At 41.0% G+C, this 12,161-nt stretch overlaps 1 long non-coding RNA gene across 3 annotated transcripts; it reads left to right on the top strand.

Annotated features, from left to right (window-relative positions):
• The first annotated feature begins 2,874 nt into the window (after window positions 1–2,874).
• On the top strand, window positions 2,875–6,814 carry LOC147981148 (uncharacterized). Of its 3 annotated transcripts, XR_015598862.1 has the most exons (4): window positions 2,877–3,559; window positions 3,698–6,046; window positions 6,284–6,380; window positions 6,570–6,814. It is a non-coding gene; the product is annotated as an uncharacterized LOC147981148 (long non-coding RNA). The 3 variants fall into 3 exon arrangements; XR_015598861.1 differs by having other exon boundaries at window positions 2,875–3,559; window positions 3,642–6,046; window positions 6,284–6,814; XR_015598860.1 differs by having other exon boundaries at window positions 2,878–3,559; window positions 6,284–6,814.
• The last annotated feature ends 5,347 nt before the right edge of the window (window positions 6,815–12,161 follow it).

Genomic DNA, 12,161 nt, shown 5'->3' with positions numbered 1-12,161 from the left:
CGGCATTTTAGTCATCTTTCCCATGAGGCATGGTTCACAAGTACCAAGTTATTCATAATCAGTGATTCCAAAAGTCCATCAGAATGGAGTTTCTTCATGCGCTTTACACCAATGTGACCTAAACTATAGTGCCACAAATAAGTTGCACTATCATTATCGGTACATCTTTTAGCTTCAATATTATGAATATGTGTATCACTACTATCGAGATTCATCAAAAATAGACCACTCTTCAAGGGTGCATGACCATAAAAGATATTACTCATATAAATAGAACAACCATTATTCTCATATTTAAATGAATAACCGTCTGGCATCAAACAAGATCCAGATATAATGTTCATGCTCAACGCTGGCACCAAATAACAATTATTCAAGTCTAAAATTAATCCTGAAGGTAGATGTAGAGGTAGCGTGCCGACCGCGATCACATCGACTTTGGAACCATTTCCCACGCGCATCGTCACCTCGTCCTTAGCCAATCTTCGATTAATCTGTAGCCCATGTTCCGAGTTGCAGATATTAGCAACAAAACCAGTATCAAATACCCAGGTGCTACTGCGAACATTAGTAAGATACACATCTATAACATGTATATCACATATACCTTTGTTCACCTTGCCATCCTTCTTATCCGTCAAATACTTGGGTAGTTCCGCTTCCAGTGACCAGTCCCTTTGCAGTAGAAGTGCAACCTCTTGAGCACTGCGTTGGTTTTACCTTGAAGAGGAAAGGGTGATGCAGCAAAGTAGCGTAAGTATTTCCCTCAGTTTTGAGAACCAAGGTATCAATCCAGTAGGAGATCACGCTCAAGTCCCACGCACCTACACAAAAAATAAGAACCTCGCAACCAACGCGATAAAGGGGTTGTCAAGCCCTTCACGGTCACTTACGAGAGTGAGATCTGATAGATTTGATAAGATAATATTTTTGGTATTTTTATGATAAAGATGCAAAGCAAAATAAATGGCAAAGGAAATAACTAAGTGTTGGAAGATTAATATGATGGAAGATAGACCCGGGGGCCATAGGTTTCACTAGTGGCTTCTCTCAAGAGCATAAGTATTACAGTGGGTGGACGAATTACTATCGAGCAATTGATAGAATTGAGCATAGTTATGAAAATATCTAGGTATGATCATGTATATAGGCATCACGTCCGAGACAAGTAGACCGAAACGATTCTGCATCTACTACTATTACTCCACACATCGACTGCTATCCAGCATGCATCTAGAGTATTAAGTTCATAAGAACAGAGTAATGCTTTAAGGAAGATGGCATGATGTAGAGGGATAAACTCATGCAATATGATATAAACCCCATCTTTTTATCTTCGATGGCAATAATACAATACGTGTCGTTTCCCCTACTGTCACTAGGATCGAGCACCGCAAGATTAAACCCAAAACTAAGCACTTCTCCCATTGCAAGAAAGATCAATCTAGTAGGCCAAACCAAACTGATAATTCAAAGAGACTTGCAAAGATAAACAAATCATATATAAAAGAATTCAGAGGTGAATCAAATATTATTCATAGATAATCTGGATCATAAACCCACAATTCATCGGATATCGACAAACACACCGCCAAAGAAGATTACATCAAATAGATCGCGAAAGGGCGGCGGCCTTCCTAGGGGCCGAGCACCGGCAAACTCCCATGCTCTATTCTTCCTCGCTGCCGGTGGCGCTCTTGGACATGCCGGCTTCATGGTCATAGCGGCGAGGCGCGGGCGTGGTGGAGTTGGCAACTTCTTCCTCGTACATGATCTTGTCGTAGACTTCATCGTCTCCTTGCGTTCTGGATGATTGCGGGCGTTTTCAGGGTCGGCGTTGGAGATGCCCTTGCATACTCTTTGAGAGTTTAATAATTCATTTAAAGTATTTTTTAAAATTATCAAATGATTTTAATTCTAATGATTTTGATTATATAGTTTTTTAATGGAAGGTTTGATTTGGAAGATTATATTATCCATTCGTCTCTACCGAGATGCATCTGGCATCCAGCTCCCCTGTTACTTCTTTCGTTCCATCCTCTTTCTCATCCATGTGCTTCCACCGATATGCAGCTCTGGATGTGAAGCCTCCCACAAAGTCGCTGGCGCCCCCGTTCCACTGGAGCGAGCGCCGCCACCGGATCACGTCCCCACCCCCTCCCCTCCTCTCTTTGTCTGCGTGTCTCTCTCATTTACTCATATCGTTCTATGCTTGCAGGTCGCGTCGGTGCACGCCCCGGCCATGGCGTGGTAGCGGCAGTCCTTGAGATGGATCCGCTCCTCGTACACGCCAGCGTTCTCTTTATACTCCTTCCCCTTGGAGGGCGACCCCTCGCCGGCGCCGGCGGCCAGGTTCCCCTGGAGGTCCGCGTATGCATGCGTCGCGCGATGGACGTCGACATCAGGGGACTCTCCCTCCCGTCCGCGTCCTCGAGCTCCGGCTTTTCCTGCGGCTGTCATGCAGGCTGCTGCACATCCTCTTGGCGGGGTCTTCTCCGTCTGGTTGCGCATCTTCTTCAGCCTTCATGTCCTTGCGCTTCTCTGGTCTTCCTCGGTTCTCCCAATGGAGGCCGATTTATTCAGCTTGCAGGTCTTCCCCACGCCGCTACCCTCTCTGCCTCTTGTTATTGGGGCTTACGCTGCAATATGAGTGTAAGTCAGCAGCTAGCTCATGTGGTTGGCGTCGTTGGTACGTAGCGTGAGGTCGTGAGATCGAACCTAACTGGTGCTCTTTTATTTTTCGTCACATTTTTACGTGCTCGTTTCCTAGTTATGGGCCAACCCGAGGAAGTGAAAAAAAGAGGATGACGGTGAACCGGAGACTCAATCCATGCTTTAGGAAGAGAATAAAGCACGGATTGAGTCTTCGGATTCACCGTCGTGGTGTTTTTGTAAAAACGTCCATGTACTTTCTGATAATTGAACCCGCAATCCCACTTTGAGTGGATCTGAAAAAATTGCTTCGTTCTTGCACAAAGGACCCTAGACTTGGGAGTATTGAACCCGCGATCCTTTTTCCACGGGGCTGACTTGCGCGGAGGGGTCAAGCACTACGCGAAGAAGAGGAAGAGAGAGGGGGTCGCGGGCGGAGCTGCTGGCGGCGGCGGAGATCCTCACCGGCGGCAAAGGGGCGCGCGTGCTGCGTGGGTGACGGCACAAGGTGAGGGGATTGGGAGGAGTAGCAGCTCTATCCGGAGGATCTCCCGATTGCTAGGGTTAACGAGGCTCGACTGGGCATAGTTGGGCGCGGCATGGAAGCTCCGGCGGTGGACGAGCATGGTGGCTCGGTACCTCCTGTTCGAACAGAGAGAAAGAGCGAGCACAGGATGGAGGAAGGAGAGAACAAGAGGAAGGAGAGGGAGAGGAGGAAGGAAGGGCGGCGCTGGGTAGCTGATTCCGGCGGGGGTCGCCGGCATCGAGGTGGCGAGGCGAGGCCGGGTGCGCTGGCTTCTCCATCACTTCTGGTTCCCCACCGTGGCTGCAGGCCTCCTCTCCCTCTCCATCTTGCGCTCCTCCTGCTCCACTTCATGTCCGGCCGTGGCTGGCCACATCTAAACAGGTTATTAAAGTTTGGCATGGTTTTCTTTTAATAAATGGGTGCTCTACTCTATTATGTACCTTGTGTTCTCTTGTGATAACAGGATTTTTTGTTGGATCACCATCCAATTCATGAATGTGGCGATTTGTGCTCTTGCAGATTACTAATACAGTGACAAATTCAGGGGATACAATGTCAGATTACATTCCGCGGATGTCTTGCAGATAAAAATCCTTGTGGTGGAGGTATTATGTGCTACCACTTTATCATTACATAACCAATTTCCATTCTTCATAAATAGCAACAAGCAGTTTTCCTCTCCAAGCATATTCAAAAGCGAAAAAAAATTGTATTGTTTATCCAAACTGTATGATGAGATAGTTCATAGTGTTGGACTAAAATTGGAGAACACAAGTTTATCAGAGACAATAAGGATTTGTCATCAAGGATCTAAGAGCTCTGGTAATATGTCTTTCTCCTCTTTTGATTCTCCTTTCAGTACATAAGATTGCAGACTCTGGTTTATAAGTATAAGGGTGAAAGTAACTTTAAATACTGTAGCACACGTCTCGTTCGATTTGATTCAAAGTGCAATAATGTACAGAACATTAACGATTACTCTCTCCTTCCGGAAATAAGTGACGATGTTTTAATTCAAAATTGAACTGTTGTAAAATACATATGTTCAACTCCTTCCCCGGCGCCACGCTTTGGAGGCTTGCTCTGCTCAGCATTCCCCGACCAAACTCTCCTTCCATGTCCTTATGCCGGAGACACACCAGCTACTTGATAGCAGGTGCAAAATAGAGCAGCGCTCCCACAATTTTTTGTCCGAGGCATGTTTTTTTGGGGGAGGATCTTGACTTCGTCGCGGATTACTCTAATGCAGTCATGTAGGTCCGCATCGCGGTGACATCTTGTTGCGCCATCTTGATGGCACTACTTCGCAGGCAGAAACCTCTCGCCGGATCGCGTCCTATCATATCTGTACACTCCTAACTTTGGATAAAAGAAGTCTAATTGAGGTTAAGAAAGGAGTGAAATAAGCATCTGGACCTCATAATTTTTGTGCAAACGAGAGACCTACAGAGACACCATCATGGGTGTTGTGTATTTACAAACATAAGAGTGCAAAGGAAGCTTACTCTGTGTTGGTGCCCTGTTCTTTTATATGTTTCTCAAGCAGCTCATCTTGACTGGTTATCGGCACGACAATAGTCGTACCCCTGGCCACGACCCCAGAGAGGAATCTCTTTCTCCCAGACTGCCAGGGTGCATTTTAACGTTGAGTATCTTTATTTTGGTCATGGTCTGAGTGTAAACTAACTGATGCACCCTTAAAGAAATCTGGTTACTCTTTCACTTCTGGATTTATTAGCAAACTGTTCGTGAAAATCTGAACTGTGTAATTGTGTATATGTAAATATACACTTCTTACTTGACAAAATAAACCGTATGAGGTCCAAAATAAATTTTTGATGGCCTTCTTCCATTTATTACCTTGCATTTTGATGATGAGAATGTCTGGTCATAGTAATGCATGGAGCAAAGGAAATTACCTTCTCATGTTTATGTGTATTTCCCCATGATAAGAACATGTTCATGTATGAGTTTGTTTCTTGATTCAGTGTTTCAATTTCAATCATGAGTTTTCTTCTTGATTCAGCGTTTCAAAAGCTAAGCTCGGTGAGTATTCAGAAAAGATTGAAGAACTAGCTGCCACGCTCACTGCTCAAGCAATATGTTTTTAACATGTCAATTCAAATTGATATGTTGAATTCGTACACCTGCAGTTTGAACTGATTTCCCGGACCAGTACATGTCACCATTACTTACAGTCTAGCTTCTAGATACACATTCATTACAATCCTTTGGATACAGCTAGAAAATGAACATCCACTTGATGAGATCAAAGAAGAAATATCCTGTCATTAGCCCGATTCTTTTATATATGCGAATCTGTTTAGGGAGAAGTGGTGCTAGCTTTATTGCCAGGAAAAATTGAGCTTAGTGCCTCTACAAGTGGCACAACATACACGTTTATATTATAAAGGGCATATTGTTTCTTCAGTCCTATTTCAATATATAAGGTATGCATTTGAATTTAATAATACTCTTTTTTTGTCATTTATCTGTTGTCTTTTCATACTAAATATTTCTCACACATACCCAAGATACTAATAGAATGAAGCCACATTAATTTAGGAATCACAACAATACTCATGTTTAAACTAAATGCTACCTTTTTTTAAGTTTGAACTTTAAATGCTAGCTATTTCGATCTTTTTCCGTGGCAATACCAAATATTTTCTTCCGGTAAAAAACCCAGACATGTTCCTATATGACTCTCCCCTTTCTATGTGAAATACTAATTTTTATATTATTATTTGCAGGCTCGGAATCATTAACGTGTCAATGTGACCTCGAATAGTGATTGTTCTGTGTACGGAAGGTCCTTCGTGTAGCTTTCATTCGGCACTAGGTCTCTGTTGATACTGAATTTGTAAGGTGCAGCAACTATTCACTACATTATTTGATCTATGTATCTAATGTAGAATCTATACTTTGTATTGTCCCTCATTTCCCTGCTCTTTTGATCACACAATTTAGTAGAAATTCGTAATGGGTGTATCATGCCAAATTGGCCTAATAAATTTAACTAAAGACCGTGACACATGTAGCAACGTTTGTATATTGAGAAAAGGGAAACAATAAGCACATGCTGATATGAAATTCTTTTTGCAGTAACTTGCAAGTAACAGACGTTTTGACAATGATCACTACTACCAATGAGGACCACTGGCAAGATATAGCACAACAACCTGGTCCCTGTTCCGTAAAGGTTGGCCTGATCCCCGTTGAAACAAATTTGGCGTGGTACATTAGTTGCATTGTTCATCCTGCATGTTTTTTTTCACTTTCCTAAAGTATGTTTGAGTATAGCTTATGGTTTATTTATAAGCTTGTGAGTTAATTAAAGCTCACTTGGTGGTTCTAACTAATTATACTCAAATATGACCATGACCGAAAGATAGATGAAGGTTCAGATGCAGAGTGAAAGCCTGCACCAACAAGTTGTATATGGAACCTGGCGACTTGATGGTGAGCACTAACCTTCACTCCGCAAGAATCCTTTTTGACACTTACTCTGTAAAAAAAGCCTTTCAGTTTAATATATTCTGCTATTGTGGTTAATAGATCAATGAACAATCATTTGAATTGTGCTCCATGATATTCAAGCTACTATTGTAAGAAATTGAAAGAAGTTCATGTTTTGCCGCCCTCGTGTTTGTCTTACCACGCTGGCGCTACTGTTTGTTGCTTTCCACGCAAATAAGAACATAATACATCAACACTCTTCTTAGTGTTGGTGTTGAAATACGGGACTTCCATGTGGGATGTAGCCATGCTTATTGGACTAGGCATCTAAGATTTTTTTTTTCCGTTGCAACGCACGGGCATTGTGAGCCTGGGTCGGCCCATGCATTAGGAGCCTCCTATACTGGAAACTGCGTGCTGGGAGAAGATGCAGTGCACGTTAATTTTTATTTTTTGGGACTGTCCGGGTGGCCTGTTTTTTATTTTTATTTTTTATTTTTCATTTTCATTTTCTTTTTTTCTACTTTAAAAAATTAGGACTTTGAAAAATGTTCGTGATTTTGTAAAAATATGTTTACTTATTAAAAACTGTTCAAAATTTTGGAAACAAATTTTTGGAAAATTAAAATATGTTCATGATTTTGTAAAAAGTCCGTGTATTAAAAATGATAATGAAATAGGACAAAATTTAGCCAATTTAAGAAATGTTCATGGATGGGAAAATATTCTTAAAATTCAAAAACCTCTTGTGACTTACAAAAATGTCTATTCATTCCTAAAATATTCGCTTATTCAAATAGTGATCATGCATTTCAAAGAGTGTTTCTTAAACAAAAAAATGTTCATTAAATTAAAAAAATATTTGTAAATTTCAAAAATTATTCCACCAGTTTCCATAAAAATGTTTGTTGATTCTAAAAATATTTGCTGATTCAAGAAAATCATTTTAAGAATATTCACAATTATAAAAACAATATTTACAAATAGTGAAAAATGTTCATCAATATAAAAATGTTCTTGATTTTAGAAAATATTCGAAAATTTGTATAAGTATTCACGAAATTGAAAAATGTTCATGATTTTAAATAGGTCACGACTTATAGCAAATGTTCATGATTTCAAAAATTGTTAATACTTTCATGAAATTGAGAGTGATAGTGTATCTCAGTGATGCAACAAAATGTGATCATGGCCATTGGAGATTATGATTTTTTTCTCCCGTTGCAACGCACGGGCCCTTTTCTTAGTAGATATCAATGTGAGTGAGTAGGGATTGCCATGCAACGGATGCACTAGAGCTATAAGTATATGAAAACTCAACAAAAGAAACTAAGTGGGTGTGCATCCAACTTGCTTGCTCACAAAGACCTAGGGCATTTTGAGAAAGCCCATCATTGAAATATACAAGCCAAGTTCTATAATGAAAAATTTTCACTAGTATATGAAAGTGATATCATAGGAGACTCTCTATATGAAGAACATGGTGCTACTTTGAAGCACAAGTGTGGAAAAGGATAGTAGCATTGTCCCTTCTCTCTTTTTCTCTCATTTTTTCTCTTTTTTGGCCTTTTTCTTTTTTTTTCGTCCGGAGTCTCATCCCGACTTATGGGGGAATCATAGTCTTCATCATCCTTTCCTCACTTGGTACAATGCTCTAATAATGATGATCATCACACTTTATTTACTTTACAACTCAAGAATTACAACTCAATACTTAGAACAAAATATGACTCTATGTGAATGCCTCCGGTGGTGTACCGGGATATGCAATGATGCATGAGTGACATGTATGAAGAATTATAAACGGTGGCTTTGCCACAAATACGATGTCAACTACATGATCATGCAAGCAATATGACAATGATGAAGCGTGTCATAATAACGTGAAGAAAATATGCCCTAGAGGCAATAATAAAGTTGTTATTTATATTTCCTTATATCATGATAAATGTGTATTATTCATGTTAGAATTTTATTAAACGGAAACTTAGTACATGTGTGAATACATAGACAAACAGTGTGTCACTAGTATACCTCTACTTGACTAGCTCGTTGAATCAAAGATGGTTAAGTTTTCTAGCCATAGACATGAGTTGTCATTTGATTAACGGGATCACATCATTGGAGAATGATGTGATTGACTTGACCCATTCCGTTAGCTTAGCACTTGATCGTTTAGTATATTGCTATTGCTTTCTTCATGACTTATACATGTTCCTATGACTATGAGATTATGCAACTCCCGTTTATCGGAGGAACACTTTGTGTGCTACCAAACGTCACAACGTAACTGGGTGATTATAAAGGTGCTCTACAGGTGTCTCCAAAGGTAAATGTTGGGTTGGCGTATTTCGAGATTAGGATTTGTCACTTCGATTGTCGAAGAGGTATCTCTGGGCCCACTCGGTAATGCACATCACTATAAGCCTTGCAAGCATTGTAACTAATGAGTTAGTTGCGGGATGATGTATTACGGAACGAGTAAAGAGACTTGCCGGTAACGAGATTGAACTAGGTATTGAGATACCGACGATCGAATCTCGGGCAAGTAACATACTGATGACAAAGGGAAGAAACGTATGTTGTTATGCGGTTTGACCAATAAAGATCTTCGTAGAATATGTAGGAGCCAATATGGTCATCCAAGTTCTGCTATTGGTTATTGACCAGAGAAGTGTCTCGGTCATGTCTACATAGTTCTTGAACCCGTAGGGTCCGCACGCTTAACGTTCGTTGACGATATAGTATTATATGAGTTATGTATGTTGGTGACCGAATGTTGTTTGGAGTCCCGGATGAGATCACGGACATGACGAGGAGCTTCAGAATGGTCCGGAGGTAAAGATTCATATATTGGATGATATGGTTAGGCCAAGGGGTCAGGCCCACGGGGTTATAAGTCGGTGCAAAAGGAGTTTTGCGGAGGCCAGGGGCCAAACGCCGGAGACCCTGGCGTCTGGCCGAGGCCCATGGCGTCTGGGCCAGACACCAAGGATTGTGGCGTTTGGTCCTGGAATCCGAGTGGGACTCTTGCCTTTCGGCCAAAACCGACTTTGAGGAGGCTTTTGCTCCAAGTTTCGACCCCAGGGCTCAACATATAAATAGAGGGGCAGGGCTAGCACCAAAGACAGATCAAGAAACACCAAGCCATGTGCTGGCAACCTCGTCCCCTCTAGTTTATCCTCCGTCATAGTTTTCGTAGTGCTTAGGCGGAGCCCTACGGAGATTGTTCTTCACCAACACCGTCACCACGCCGTCGTGCTGCTGGAACTCATCTACTACTTCGCCCCTCTTGCTGGATCGAGAAGGCGAGGACGTCATCAAGCTGAACGTGTGTTGAACGCGGAGGTGCCGTACGTTCGGTACTTGATCGGGACGGATCATGAAGGTGTACGACTATATCAACCGCGTTGATAAACGCTTCCGCTTACGGTCTACGAGGGTAGTAGACAACACTCTCCCCTCTCGTTGCTATGCATCACCATGATCCTTGCATGTGCGTAGGATTTTTTTTCAAATTACTACGTTCCCCAACAGTGGTATTAGAGCCTGGTTTTATGCGTAGATTTTATATGCACGAGTAGAACACAAGTGAGTTATGAACGATACAAGTCATACTGCTTACCAACATGTCATACTTTGGTTCGGCGGTATTGTTGGATGAAGCGGCCCGGACCGACATTACGCGTACGCTTACGCGAGACTGGTTCTGCCGACGTGCTTTGCACATAGGTGGTTGGCGGGTGTCAGTTTCTCCAACTTTAGTTGAACCGAGTGTGGCTATGCCCGGTCCTTGAGAAGGTTAAAACATCACTAACTTGACGAACTATCGTTGTGGTTTTGATGCGTAGGTAAGAACGGTTCTTGCTCAGCCCGTAGCAGCCACGTAAAACTTGCAACAACAAAGTAGAGGACGTCTAACTTGTTTTTCCAGGGCATGTTGAGATGATCATGTTTTGTAACCGAGTTATCGGCAACTGGCAGGAGCCATATGGTTGTCGCTTTATTGTATGCAATGCAATCGTCCTGTAATGCTTTACTTTATCACTAAGCGGTAGCGATAGTCGTAGAAGCAATAGTTGGCGAGACGACAATGATGCTATGATGGGGATCAAGGTGTCGCGCCGGTGACGATGGTGATCATGATGGTGCTTCGGAGATGGAGATCACAAGCACAAGATAATGATGGCCATATCATATCACTTATATTGATTGCATGTGATGTTTATCTCTTATGCATCTTAAGCTAACACAAGTTCTGGAATCTCAAAAATTCTAAAATAAATTGCTGGACGTGAGGAATTTATCTATTAATCATCTGCAAAAATAATTAACTAAATAGCACCTTCCAAATAAAAATGGCAGCGATTCTCGTGAGCGCTAAAGTTTCTGTTTTTTACAGCAAGATCAAAAAGACTCCCCAAGTCTTCCCAACGGTTCTACTTGGCATAAACACTAATTAAACATAAAAAACACAACCAAAACAGAGGCTAGATAAATTATCTATTACTAAACAGGAGCAAAAGGAAAGGAATAAAAATAAAATTGGGTTGCCTCCCAACAAACACTATCGTTTTAATGCCCCTAGATAGGCATAAAAGCGAAGATAGATCTAGGTATTGCCATCTTTGGTAGGCAATCCATAAGTGGCTCTCATAATAGATTCATATAGTAATTTAATTTTCTTTCTAGGGAAGTGTTCCATGCCTTTCCTTAACGTAAATTGGAATCTAATATTCCCTTCCTTCATATCAATAATTGCACCAATCGTTCTAAGGAAAGGTCTACCAAGAATAATAGGACATGAAGGATTGCAATCTATATCAAGAACAATGAAATCTACGGGCACATAATTCCTAGTTGCAACAATAAGAACATCATTAATTCTTCCCATAGGTTTCTTAATAGTGGAATCCACAAGGTGCAAGTTTAAAGAACAATCATCAAAATCATGGAAACCTAGCAAATCACACAAAGTTTTTGGAATCGTGAAAACACTAGCACCCAAATCACACAAGGCATAGCACTCATGATCTTTAATTTTATTTTTTATTGTAGGTTCCCACTCATCATAAAGTTTTCTAGGGATAGAAACTTCCAACTCAAGTTTTTTTCATAAGATTGCATCAAAGCATCAACGATATGTTTAGTAAAAGCTTTATTTTGACTATAAGTATGAGGAGAATTTAGCACGGATTGTAACAAGGAAATACAATCTATCAAAGAGCAATTATCATAATTAAATTCCTTGAAATCCAAAATAGTGGGTTCATTGATATTTAAAAATTTGACCTCTTCAATCCCATTTTTAACAATTTTAGCATCAAGATTTAAAGACTCTGAATTTTTGGAACGCCTTCTAGGTAAAGGTGGCTCATCTTCAGCCCCATCATTATCAAGATTCATATTGCAAAACAAAGATTTACTAGGATACACATTAATAACTTTTAGATCTTCATCTTTATTATCATAAAAAAATTCCGGCTTAGCGGCCATCTTATTAACTAAGGTGGCCTGCTTATTC

The sequence above is a fragment of the Triticum urartu genome, chromosome 3A (assembly GCF_056163025.1).
Source record: "Triticum urartu cultivar PI428250 chromosome 3A, HENAU_Tu73, whole genome shotgun sequence".
Lineage (NCBI taxonomy): Eukaryota > Viridiplantae > Streptophyta > Magnoliopsida > Poales > Poaceae > Triticum > Triticum urartu.
Note: the sequence above shows the minus strand (reverse complement) of the source record. Positions and strands in the feature narration are given on the sequence as shown.